The sequence below is a fragment of the Pipra filicauda genome, unplaced genomic scaffold, assembly GCF_003945595.2.
Source record: "Pipra filicauda isolate LSUMZ 115617 unplaced genomic scaffold, ASM394559v2 scaffold129_size2064235_pilon, whole genome shotgun sequence".
Lineage (NCBI taxonomy): Eukaryota > Metazoa > Chordata > Aves > Passeriformes > Pipridae > Pipra > Pipra filicauda.
This window is the reverse complement of record NW_024103762.1, coordinates 22,982-35,973: the sequence shown is the minus strand read 5'-3', so window position 1 is coordinate 35,973 and position 12,992 is coordinate 22,982. Positions and strand designations below refer to the sequence as shown.

General features: G+C 49.4%; 2 long non-coding RNA genes across 2 annotated transcripts; one reads left to right on the top strand and one right to left on the bottom strand.

The window, feature by feature from the left end:
- Positions 1 to 308: 308 nt before the first annotated feature.
- LOC120325309 lies at positions 309 to 7,610 on the top strand. Its single transcript, XR_005567240.1, has 4 exons — positions 309 to 1,394; positions 1,999 to 2,256; positions 2,776 to 2,971; positions 7,517 to 7,610. It is a non-coding gene; the product is annotated as an uncharacterized LOC120325309 (long non-coding RNA).
- Positions 7,611 to 9,792: 2,182 nt separating this feature from the next.
- On the bottom strand, positions 9,793 to 12,150 carry LOC113990649. Its single transcript, XR_005567236.1, has 3 exons — positions 12,009 to 12,150; positions 10,408 to 10,475; positions 9,793 to 10,028 (listed from the first exon to the last, which is right to left on the bottom strand). It is a non-coding gene; the product is annotated as an uncharacterized LOC113990649 (long non-coding RNA).
- Positions 12,151 to 12,992: the final 842 nt, after the last annotated feature.

Below are 12,992 nucleotides of genomic sequence, written 5' to 3'. Positions count from 1 at the left end.
TGCAAACCACTGGCAGCATTGCCTGTGGCTATGCGTCCACTTACTGCTGGGGTCGGACCTGCATCCTGCCTCCCTGCTCTCTCAAATGCTGGCTGTCCCTCATGCCTCCCCAGGAAAAATCCCTACCAAGTGTTTGAGGAGCTTTTCCTGCACTTGTGCAACAGTCTCTTTCTTCTGCTTTTTGCTTGAGAAACCTCCACAGCAGGACTGGTCCTGAATTGCTTCCTGCTCTCTGTGATCTTGGCTCTGTGCACCAGCAGCTGGTCAAGAAGAGCTGGTTGAGACCACCAGGCTCCTGGCATCAGGCAGGGTCTTGCCAAGGCTCTGCAAAGATGAAGGTGTCCCAGCCAGATGATGTGTTGGCCAGGGTTACACCTGGACCAGCTGTGGCTGATCTCTCCCTCACTTCAGCAGAGACTTCCTTGTAAAGGCAGCACACGGCACTTCAAGGGGAGAGCCTCAGGGCTTCTCCTCTCCTGGAACTGCTGAAGTACTGGTGGCCTGTCAGGAACAGCAGGAGAGAGGCACAGCGGACTCTAGAGTGCCTCTCCCATGCAGATGTGACTCTGAGCACTTGCTATTAATTTTAAGAGCAGAAAAGAACAAGAAGCCTGTTCGTTCATCACCTGGGTGAAACATCCCATGGAGAAGCACCGTGTTGGCAGAAACCCTTTCCCCTGTGAGCTGGAGACAGGCAGTTCTGAGGCCCATTACAGCTGTTAAACCATACACTTGCCCTGCTAACAGCAATGCCAGGAGGCACTTTCCCCCTGCAGTTGTGTTTGGGTGCTGGGCACACACAGCAATCCTCTCTGAGGAGTGAGGAGTGTGAGCAAGGCCATCACAGCAGCTGCCTCACTGAAATGAAGGTGTATGTGTGCTTATAGGCTGTGATAGAAACTGCTGTGATCAGTGCTGGGAAAATGTAAGTCACGTGGGATCATTCAACAAGGTGATGACCTTACTGTTAAAGTGGCTTTTTAAAGAGGTGATTCCTTAAATCAGCTCATCATCTGTGTCCCTGACTGTTCATGGGTCTTTGCACATCTTCCAGGGCAGCAAGAGATGCCTGTTGACTCTCTGCAATTAGTACCCCTGGCTTAATCGACTTTAACATTCTCCCAGGTTCCTTTGAGATGAATCTCCATCTGCTCGTCCTGGACAAAGTGTCTCTTCCTGAGATTCAGCTACAGCTGAGATGAGAAGCAGACATGAGGCAAACCTCACACTCCTAGCACAGCACATATGAGGGAGAACTTCATGGCTGCTGTCAAGGGGTGAGAGACTCCTGAGTCCGTGCCATGGCCGTGGCCTGGATCCACACTGATCCCAGTTATCCAGTCCACTCTGGCAGTGATGTGAGGTGCCAGACGTGGAGTGCCAGAGCCTGCATGGTGAGTGCAGCCCCCGTGTGATGCTCAGCTGTGTCCAGCAGTGCCGACAGCCCGGGCTGTGCCAGCCCCTGTGCCAGCTCAGTGAGCTGCAGGGGCAGAGGCACTGGTGCTCTCTCCGCTTGCATAACTGCATCCTTCACGTCTCAGTGGCTTGGTTGGGGTCTGGGCAGGCACACGTGAGCTGAGCTGCATTTGCTGCTGGAGCCTTGAGGGGAACTGGGAACATCCATGCATGTAAAGCCATCAGCTCCAGAGTGAAGCCTCTGCCTGACCCAGTAATCGTTGGCAGGGATGAGTAGAGGAACCGCTCCTGACAGGCCTTGCCAACCTGCCTTTTTGCAAGGGATGCATTCAGAGACCTTAAAACCCCAACAGCTGGGCTCTGGCTTCAAATAAATCATTCTCCTGCCTTTGCTGTCAATGTGACGAACCCACTGTGGTGGCTGAGGCCCAGATACTGAGTCTTGTTTCATCCCACATAAATCTGCTGATATTCTGTGCCTCAGACCCCCAGGTGGTGCTGTCCTGGTCCCTGGCTTGGGCAAAAGGGACACAACTCTGCTTCTTGCCAAAGGCCCAGAGATGCTGCTTGTTTTTTTTTTAGGTTGGCTTTGTGCCTGCTTGGGAGCCTGACCTTGCAGGAGGAGGTCTGCCAAGAGGATCTCCAGCCACTGCTTCTCCAAATGGCGCACATACAGCCTGTCTGGGACTGAAGGAGGGACAGCATGGCTGGGGGGAGATACTGAATCCAGACCATCCCTCTGACACCGCAGAGATGTGCTCCTGCCCACCATGCAGACAAAAGTGCCTCTCCTATGCTGAGGTTATGATGTGCCCCAGGCCTTGGCCCCTTCCCCATAATGTAAGTGCCTGGGGACCTCTTTCAGGGCAATTGCTGTGAAAGCTGTGGGACACAGGAGTCAGTGTCACCCTTCGCATGGCAACATCCAATGATGTTGCTCTGTTTTGGCAACCTGTGGCCCATGTATCCTGACATGGTGTCCCAGTGTTTCAGGATTCCCTGGTTTCCCTGAGCACAGAAAGAGCTCAGCCTGGGCTCAGGTATCTCGGCTTTTGTCACTCTGTGCCACAAACTGTGTCAGTGTACAGTGCCCACACTGCCTGACTGGCTCCTGGAGGTTGGTGTTCACCATGTGTGCTTCTCCAGCAAGCCTGGGGTATGCCTGGGGTATGCCTGGAGCAGCCAGAAGTAGAGTTCTTGGCTCTCATTCTGCTCCCTCTCTGAAATCAAGAGACTTTTAACTTCAAAAGAAGCAGGCTTGGGGCGTGCTGGGGAGGATTCAGCAGGAGCATGTCCTGGGAGCAGGTTCTTGAGCTGGTGGAGGAGCCATAGGGCTCATCCTAGTGCTGTTTTTTCCAGGTGTGACAGGAGTATGGAGTGACCTGCAAACACGTCCATCTGCTCCAGCCTGTCCCACTTTAACACCCTTCAGCAGCAACAGGATGGGGGATGCTTGTGCATGATTCCCCTTGAGAACTAAGCTAACCAGCCACTGGATGTCATTATTGCTCCAAACCAGTACACTGAAGAATCTATTCCAGACCTCCAAAAATATGTGAGTTTTCAGTATAGAAAGCTTAAAATGTGCTTCCTGAGGACGCAAATCCTTTCACCTCTTGTCCTGCAGCTCTTGTCTTCCCCAGCACACCTTTGCATGCTGGGGGACAGGGTGCCTGGGGTTTGGCACAGGGAGGACTCAATCCTGTGTGACCTTTCTGCCCTTCCCGGGAGCTCCTGCGCTACCTCCTCATCTGTGGGGATGACATCATGGCTGTTTCTGTAGCAACAGAAAGGGGCACTGCAATTCCTGAGTGGGATTGAGCAGGAGGGAGATGTTCCCCCACCCCGGCAGTGCCCCTGGCATGGCCCTGGGCTGGAGAGCAGAGCTGGCAAGTCAGAAGGCTTTTGGCTGGTAGCTGACCCAAGAAATCAGGAGGAAAAAAATTGATTCAGTTTCTCCCCACTTCATATTTCAGCTGGGGACCCCATCTGTCTCAATAGACCTGAACTGAAATATTTTGCTTTAGGTTATTTGACCTGACAAACACTTTTTCTGCCTTCTCCCTGCTTCACTTTAAAAATGAGATCTGGTCTTAAAGCAAACCGCGCTTTGAAACCATAGTGGGAAGTTTCATTTACAGAGGGCAACATCCTCCCTCTGCCTCCTTCCCCCAGGGATTTTCATTGCAGTTTTCCCAAATTCAGCCTGATTTCACCAGCGATTTTAGATTCTTGGATTGCCCATTTATTGGGTGGTTTGATATTTACTGAAAACATTGTGCCTGGTTCGATTTGAGAGCTGATCAGGGGTTCACCTGGTGCCTGACCCTCCTCCCCCTGAGCTGCTTGCAAGTCCTCTCCCAGCATTCCCAGCGTAACTGTGCCATCACAGCTGCCCGTAAACTCTGGGACAGACTTTTCCCAATATACTGGGAAGTCTTGGGCATCCCATTTGCTGCTTGCATGGTCAGGACTTTAGGGGGAGTGGAGAACAACTGCAGAGGAGGACTGTGTTTGCACCACAGTGCAGCACGGAGAGGAATTGATAATCCCCGGGGAAATCCAGGCACAGTGCTTGCTGGGGAGAGCTTCCATGTAGCCTCACTGATCTGTACTCTTTCATCTTTATGTGCCTACTTCTAATTTGCCCTATTTCACTTATATCCCTTTCATTGGCTTTTCTTCTTCCAACACAGCCATAAAATAAGCCAGGAAAACACCAACTGCTGCAAGCCTGGTGTAAAGAAATAATCCTGAAACAGCAGATCAGGATGTTCGTGGGCTGTGCCTCATCTCTAGCACTACCTCGGGTCCCACAGACACCTCTGGCCAGCAGCAGCATCTTCAGCTCCCATTGCAAACCACTGCAAGGAGCCACAGGCCAAGGGAAAAAAATCGTTCTGCTTAGCCTCGCTCTTACACTCTTGCAGAGAAGAGCTTGGGATAGGCCTTGGGTGCATGTTGGCAGAAGGGAAGCCGTCTCACAGCCTGGTAATAGCTCTCAGCATATGCCTGCACTCCCTGCTTGTTTTGACTTGCGTGGGAATCTTTGCAATCAAAATGATACGACAATTCCAATCATTGTTGATCGCTTTAGGCAGGTGTAATTCAAGCTCTGGCTGCAGACGGCTGTCATTTAATTAACAAGGAAAGAGCCAAAATTCTGTGTAAGACTGGGGAAGGCAAAGAGAGGAGCCTAAGGGGGACTTGGGATAATAGAAAGTGGAGGATGCCTGCAGACTTAGAGTTTAGCTGTTCCCCAAATCAGGTAACGCCGACATTATTCCATGTGTCACAGGCAGTGACATGTGCTCAGCAAGCTGTGGTAGGCAACACGATTATGCACTTATTTCAGTCCAAATCATGGGGAATTACTTCAGGACAACACAGAGGGAAGCCCTACACAAGTCACTTCTCGGTACTGTTACCAGCTCTAGGAACTCACAGTCTCTTTTCTCTTGCTGTTTCACCACTGATTTCCTTCCTGGCCCAGGCAGCACTTGCCCTCAGCCCTCCAGGGCCCAGCTCAGCTGGGTACAAATGGCTGCAGCTCTCTTTGGTCGGTGGAGCAGTGCTGGCCCTCCAACAGTGCAGAATTTGTCCCTGTCCTGCTCCCTTTGCAGCTGCTGACTTACCAAGGGTGGTATTTCTTTGCAGTGGGCTGTGTACTGTGTGTGCCTCTGCTTTCCACACTTCTGACCCAGATTTCAATTTTCTACACCTAAAATTAATAGGTCCTGTTACTGCAGTAGGGAAAGTGGTGGGCAGCAAAGGAAACACTTCAGTCCTGTTTATCTTGGGCAAAGTGAGCATGTTTTGAAACTCATGTTACTCATGTCCAGATAATGCAATGCCTCACTTTCTGTAGCACCTGTTGTGCTCTCTCCCTCTTCTTGGTCACCTGGTGATGGGACATGTGTCCAGAGCTCACCTTCATCCAAGGGAAACCAAGGCACACTCCTGGCAAATACAATGTCACTGCGTGGAAATGAGCTCAGAGATCAGGCTGAGCTGTTTCAGCCCTTGGACCATCCCATTATGGAATAACTAAGCCAAGGGGAAAAGTCAGTCTGTAAATACATGGGTGAGCCAAGTCATCTAGAGAGATGTCAGAGGAGTTTTGTGTCCCTGCTCCAGCAGCTGTGGCAACATCCCTTCGCTCACACAGCCCCTCCACCTGGGATCCTGCCGGCAGCTGCAGCAGCCCACACTGCTGCACACAAATGTGTGTGCTCAAGGGACATGCTCAAGGGAGGGACCAAGGGAAAGAAAGACCTCCTCTGCTGGGAGCTATTGAGCTGATGAAGGGATTTCCAGTTGCAGAGATGGCAGAAAATGTCACTCTGTTGTCCCTTGGCTCATGGGAATGCCTGTGTGCGTTGGTACAACCTTGCATTTGAATGACCCAGAGCATGCAGCATGTGGGACCTAATCCAGCTCAACAAAACAACCCTTGGTGTCCCACTCGGTGTTCTGGCTTCTGGTTTGACACCCCTGAGCTACCAGGATGGCAGGGCCTTGTACTCTTTTAATTTACTCCTGTCTCAGCAAATGGCTGCGGTACTAAGAACCAAATTTTGGAGAGAAGGGAGATGAAAATCCAGAGGAAATTGCTGGCTTCCCGCAGTGCTAACTCTGAGCTGTTTGATATTCTCTCTTTTTTAAGGTTTGCTTGTTTTAAAGCAACATTAATTGGAAAGATGCTGGAGTGTCAAATAGAAACCACTCCCTGAATAACCTCACTAATGAGCATGTTATTAAAGCAGGGTTAGGAGCTCCCTAGAGGGCTCTCACTGGATAGGATTAAATTAAAAAAAAAATCATCTAAACTAGACAGAAAATCTCTGTTAGTCTGCAGTGATGAATATAGAAAAGTCCAATGAAAAGTGGCTTTGAAAGGTTTAAGTTATGTCTTCCTATCTGGGACTAGACTTCTCCCTCCCTCAGGGCTCACTCAGGCAGGGAAGAAGTTTTTAACGAAGCAGAGGATGGAGGACTTGCAGCTCAGAGCCTGGCAAGCCCACTCTCCAAGTGGTCACATCCCCATGCTCTTGGCACTTGCTCATGTAGGTCAGCAAGGGCAGTCCAGGGTGGACAGTGTCTCTGCCCAAGCAACATGGCTTGTGGAAGGCAAGGGCCAGCAGAGATGGGGATGCTGAGAGCCTGTGTCAGGAGATGAGAGGGTGCTTGTCAGATCAAAGTTTTGCTTTAATCTGACTCCATTGGAGCAGTTTCCCAGTAAAGCCCTGTGCTGCTCCACCTCTGAGGTGGTGGCATGTCATAACTCCCTGTTCATCTGCCTTTCCCTTAGATCTGGAGGCACCTATGAGAGCAAGGACACAGCAGTAGTTCTAGAGCAGATGGGGCTGTGGGATGTGGTCACACATCCATCCTCTGACAGCACTGTGGGGATGCTGGTCCCCGCCCCATCTCTGCGTTCAGCCAGCCCAGGAGCAGTGGCCGCTGGAGCAGCTTTGGACAGGGATAGTGAAGGAGAGGTTTTGTGATTCCTGGTCCCTTCTCTCCTGCTGGAAAGGATGTGGGAGGATTTAGGGCAGAAAAACTGTTCTCATACCATCTGAAGGCAGGCATGAAATGCTTTAGCAAAGCTTCCCTGCAGGCAACAGCGACTTCCAGAGCAATTCCAGCTTTTTTGTGGCTTGCCCTCGCTTCCTGTGAATGGTGGGCAGGTCAGCCCTGCCCCAGCCGCAGCGGGGGGCTGGCTGGGGAGCTGATTTACTGCACCTGCAGACGAGGAGCTTCATAGCTTAAGGCCATTCTTTGCCTGCATTACCATGGAGCACATTTTCAGGGAAGCTTGGCTGCCTGGGCTGCTCCTGCCCAGATATTTGGACTGTGCAGGCATGAGCACCTTTTCAGGGAGGATTTTGTCCATGTGCAGAAGGAGACGTATTGCCTGCCTTTGCAAAGCACTGTCTGACAGCCTGATGCAAAACATGCCAGCACCAAGCTGTGACTCTAAACAAAGAGAGGGAAAGCACTGTATTTTTATTTTCTCTGCTGCTGCAGAGAGTTGGTTTTTTTCTTTCTTCTTGTTTTTTATTGTTTATTTTTCTTTTCTTTTCTTTGCCTGAGACAGGAATTTGGATTCTCTGTGCTCCCCAAACTCTTCCCTGGGCTGTCTCCAGCAATCAGAGAGAGTGACAGCTCTGAAACTCTCCAAGTTAACAAGTTCAAGTGCTGATGATTAACTAGATTCACAAAGTTGATTGGAAAAAAATAGGGATATAAATAAATATTCCTGGAGATATTCCACCCCCTGTAGTCATGAACTTTGAATAATTGGAGGGAATTATGCTGAGTACTAATCAAAAGGGTTTTTTTTTTTTTTAATTTGCTAATTACTGCTGGGTTTCATCAGTGTCAGACTCTAATCATCTCAAGACATGTTAATTGACCCTTGGGAGTTGTTTATCTGATGCAGAAAGTTTTAGATGGGGTCACACAAAGAAATGCAATCATTGAGGTTACTTCTTGCCTGCCACTCAGACAGAGAGAAGAGTTAAAAAGACTTTGGGCTATGAGGATGTGGGCATTGTCTGAGCTCCAGAATGGCTCTTCGTGGGCACTGTGGCTTCCTCCATCCATTGGGGACCTTCTCTTTCTTGTACCTTGCACTTCAGTGTCCTCCCTGCCAGCCTCCTTTTTGTGGTACACACAGACAGTAACTTTGGTGATCCACATGCAGCGAGTGCTAACAGTGACATCCCTCCGGGATGTGGCAATGCTGTAAGGCTGTTCCTTTCATGTAAGGTTTATGGTGCTCCAGGAGCGGGCTGAGGGTCCTGCTGTGGAGCTTCCTGGGCAGTTTCACAGCCTGGCTGCCTCACCTGTCTCGTGTCCTGTTAATTAAACCAGAGGAGGTGGGAATTAGTGGAATAAAAGGTAGGGCAATGGGGAGTAGGGAAGTACTGAGTGAAGGGCTGACAGTTCAGCAACTTTCTCAAGGGCAGGTCTCAGGAATACCAATGTTTTCATCATATAATGTTTTAATTAATGACCTTGGTATAAAAATTAGTCTTATGCTAATGAAATGCTCTGGAGATGCAATGCTGAGAAATATCCTCAATAAGAGGCACGTAATGTCATACCAGAAGACCTGGGTGATCTCGACATGAGTAGAAGTGATTAAATCTAAGAGTGCCAGCAGTGCAAGGTCGCAGACATAAGGGCAAATGAGGAGAACTTCTGCTACCGACTGGGAACTGAGCAGCAGTTTGGGAAAAATGCCTGAGTCACATAGTTAATGGTGGGTGACCACACTGCAGAGATGCAACCGAGCCCCAGGACGGGTCTGTTGTGTCCATCTCAGTGTCACAGCAAGAAGTGGATATAAGTCAAATACAGGAGAAGAGGAGCATTCCCAGGTGGTGTGTTACCCCCGTGGCACGTAGGGGCACCACCAGGAGCTGTACCAGGCTCTGCGCATCTGCTGGAGCCACAACTTCCCTCTGACAGTGATGGAACGACCGGTGTTCCCATTGCTGACTGATAATATTTCACCACCTCTTTTGCACCCGTTTTCATTTTGATTCCAGGATAATTTGTATCAGTTTATGAAATGAGGCTTTTCCTTCATTGCAAGAAAACACAAACCCAACCGCAACACCTAGGTATAATTGACTTAAGGCATATACAGGCGTGAGTTTTTATTTGATCACCTTCATTTTTCTAATTTTCCCCTTTCCATCTTCTTTTTCCTCTTTATTATATTGCTGGCTGTTGGAGGCCCTTGAATAGAAATAAACTTTCTAGGTAATATTTCTTAATAAAACCCATCATTTATTATTGTTATTCTCTACCAGTAAATGCCCAGCTCCTTCTCTCATTTGTTATAAGTCTAGATTAACATCTTTTCTGGCAAGGTTGGGATAGATACCTGAATATGACAGCACTTGTGCCCCATCCTGGCTGTGCCCAGCTGTAGGTGTGCTAACATAGGTCAGGTCTCAGTCACCAGCAGCATGTCACATGCTGCCACAGCAGGACACAAAGTATGGAAGAGATTTTTTTCAGGCTCCTGTGTTTACCATGTAGCAGTGAGAGATAAAAAGCTCCTGACAGTGGCATCTGATCCTGCACCCCTTGTTACCCTCAAGTCAAGCTGTTACTTGTTTAATCTCAGCTCAGATCCTTCAACAGTTCACCCAAAAGTAGAGGTAGAGATTTCTCTGGAAGACGCTTGAGCCATTGTTTACTGTATTGCCATTTCAAAGAAAAGCCTTTTGTGTAAAAGACACAAAAATAACTAATAACATTAATATAAACATATACTTTAACTACTGTTTAAGGCTGTCACTGGGTTAAAATAATCTCCGGTGCTGCATCCCAAATGCACAGTAATTATGTGGCGAATCTCTTTATTACAGGGTGTCAGTCAAGCAACAATGTGGCTGTGAGTGAAATCACTTTGCATCTCTCCACTGATATTCCCAGCACAGAGCTGCAGGCTCCACGATGCTTCTGAAGGTCTGTGTGCCTGTGCCCAGTTTGTCTGATTAAAAGGTGGCCATAGGAAGGAGAATTGGGCACAGCAACTGCGCTTGGCTTTTGGGGAAGGAAATGATTCTGCAAAGTATCTGTCCATCTTCCTATATCAAAGGAAAACACACAGAAATACTTGTCCTAATTATGCAGCTGGCCAGTGGCTCCTGGCATCCCCACGCAAGGGCCAGAGGGGAGGTCAGGGCAGCCAGGTTAATTCTGCAGCTGGGGTCTCTAGACCCCAGCGGGTGAAGCAGATTATTTGAGTTTTGGCCTGGAGGCTGCAGAGTTTGGGCTCTTCCAGCAGTTACTTTGGGAAAAAACTGCTCAATTTTATGTCTAAACACAGTAGTGAGATTCTGCTTTCCACTGGAGTTCGTAACCCCATCGATCCTCCCTTTTCTAGGCTGGGAGCTGGAGAGCAGATGCCAACCCCTGAACCTCTTGGAGTCAATGGGAGGGTGAGAAACGCAGCTATTTCCTCACCTGGAAAAGGTTTTTGCTTCATTTTCTTCTGCTGCCACTGTCAGCTGCTGGGATCTCATCTGCAACTTCTGCAGGGAGAGGAATCCTCAGAGAGAGACACAGCATGCATCCTCTGGGACTGCACAGCAGCAGGGACTGCATGGCTGCAACGAATCTCTCCTTCTCCCACCCTTCCTGGCTGTTGCCAGGTAAATCTTCCCTTTGCTTTTCCTCTCCTAGTTTCACTCCTTCTCTACTTCCATTCTTTTGACCCTCCACTTTTCATTTCATTTTCCCTCTAACACCACCTTCCCCCTGTCCATGCTCTAATATTGGTGGGTCAGGCAATTTTTGAGCAGAGGTTACAGAAATAACCCCAGGTTGTGCTGCGTGACTGTCTTTCCACAAGGAGGGTTGGAGAAATGCATTTCCATGTGTTCTTTCTTGAGCGAGGCCCAGGGATGGTGGCTCAAGCCTGGCAGTTGGGGTGAACACAGGCTGTGTTCTCTGGGGGGAATGTGGGTCCAGTGCAGAGCAGTGAGGGATGGGTTGGGCTTGAGGCTGGAGATAACGCTTTTCCCAGAAGCCTCTAGTCCCAACCTGGCCAAGGTCAGAATTTTCTCTGTCATCCCACCTCTCTATCATCAGATAGACAGAGTGGCCTCTCTTGTACACAGATCTTTTGGGTAGGACCAAAAATCCCACATCCTTGCTGGTTTGTGAGGGTCTGAGGAACCGAGGATGTGATTTTTTTTGGTCCAAATTCCCCCTTCCTCTCCCTTGTAAGTGGGGTGGTGGCTGCTCTGCTCCTGCTTCCCACCAGGGGCCTGTGTTTCAGCAGCTCTCAAAGGACATGATAACAAATCACTTTGGGAACTGTTTATGATAAAAAGTGCAATACAAACAGATAATATCATCATACTCCACTATTTAACAGGCTTAAATCCCAAGGATGGGGAGAAGCTCCTGTGGAGAGCAGAGCTATCTCTCAAACACTTCTGCTGCAATTTAAAAGCACTCCCTAGCCTGGCAAGGCTAATTTCACATCTTTTTTCTCCAGGGAATATATCTGGGTTTCTCCCTGCTTGAGGCCAGAGCCCTCCATGCTGATTAGATTCATGCAGGGGTTTTGATTATCACTCTTCTTGAGTCCTGATGGAACATGACAGAGGTGCCCAGCTGGGCTGCATCCCACACCCCACCTGCTGGTGCATCCCCTTGGTGAGGACAGACCCTGGAGTGGTAAATTGTTTTCTTTCATCAGACCCCACTCACCTCCAGGCACAAGCTACTCCTCGCAGGAAAACAGTTCCAGTCTCCCACTCTCCCACCCAGGATTAATCCTGGGCTATGGCCAAGAATCACTTTACAAGAAGAACGTGTGGGATGGTTGCAACAATCCCAATGTCACCAAATCAGCTGTGAGCTGGGCAGGACATGCTTGCTGAGTAGTGTCCCCGCAAATGTGCCCCCTCTGGGGAGTCTGGCTGCTATCTGGCTCATCCTTCCTCCTGCCCCAGTGCCCCACCTCCCTCTGCCCTCTCTTCCCCATGGGATTTTCTCCCGATCCATCAGGATGCAAACTTGAATTAACACTGCTGTTTGGTTTATGCCCTGCTGACCTGCCTCCCAGTCTCCTCTCCCATCCTTTTGTGGGTCTCTTCACCTTCTGGTGGGATGATTTAAGATTCCTCTTGTGATATGGTGGGTGAGACCACCACTAATGCCCGCAGTGGCACAGGGGAGGGATAACTTATGGGAGCACTGGGCTGCACCTACCGGGGCAGGCGCTGAGGACAGCTGTGACATCATTGCCCCTTTGTATTTATTGCTGCCACTGCATTCCCTCACTGATCTGAACAGGAAGAGTCTCATAGGTGATGCAGGAGAGTCAGTAAAAACAAAATAGAAAAGGAGAAAAGCATGAAAGGCAAAAATCCTTTTCCTAATTAAGCCAGATGTCCCACCCTTTCAGTTTGCATTGAGGGGTGGAAATTGCTTTCTCAGGTTATTTCTCTGGCTGGAAAGGTATTTATATCCAAATGTTGCTGGTGTGGTTGGTGTCTTGACTGGGCTTTTCCATTTCAGTGGCCCTTCTGGAAGAGCCAAGTTTTCAAGCGTTAGGTTTGGTTTCCGCTTTGAACAGTGACTCACTGAGCCTTAACCTAGGTCCTTCCTGGTGATGCACAGGAAGGCAGTGGGAATGCCAGGGATGAAGAGTGGGTGAAGGGATGTTCTCAGCAGAAGGAATAGTAAGGATTGAGGGGTTGTGCTACAGCTATAGCCCCATAGTGCCTCCAGGAGGGCATCTCCAGTTCTTGCCACTCACTCTCCTGCCAACACCAGCTCAATGCACGACCGGGCCCCAGCTCAGACACCTCTTAGTTCTGACTGGGTTTAAATCACTGCGTTTCCCTTCCTCATTTCTTCTGCAGTGGGGGCTTTACCCCACTCAGCGTCATTTCCCTGCTCATCTCCGGCTCAGACAAGGCAGGAAACGTATTTTCAATGTATTAATTAAAGTGTCTTTGCAGCAGAACATCTGCATGGAGAGCGATAGATCACCGAAGTGTGCGTGTGCGCGTGTGCCTGCGCGTTGCAGGCTC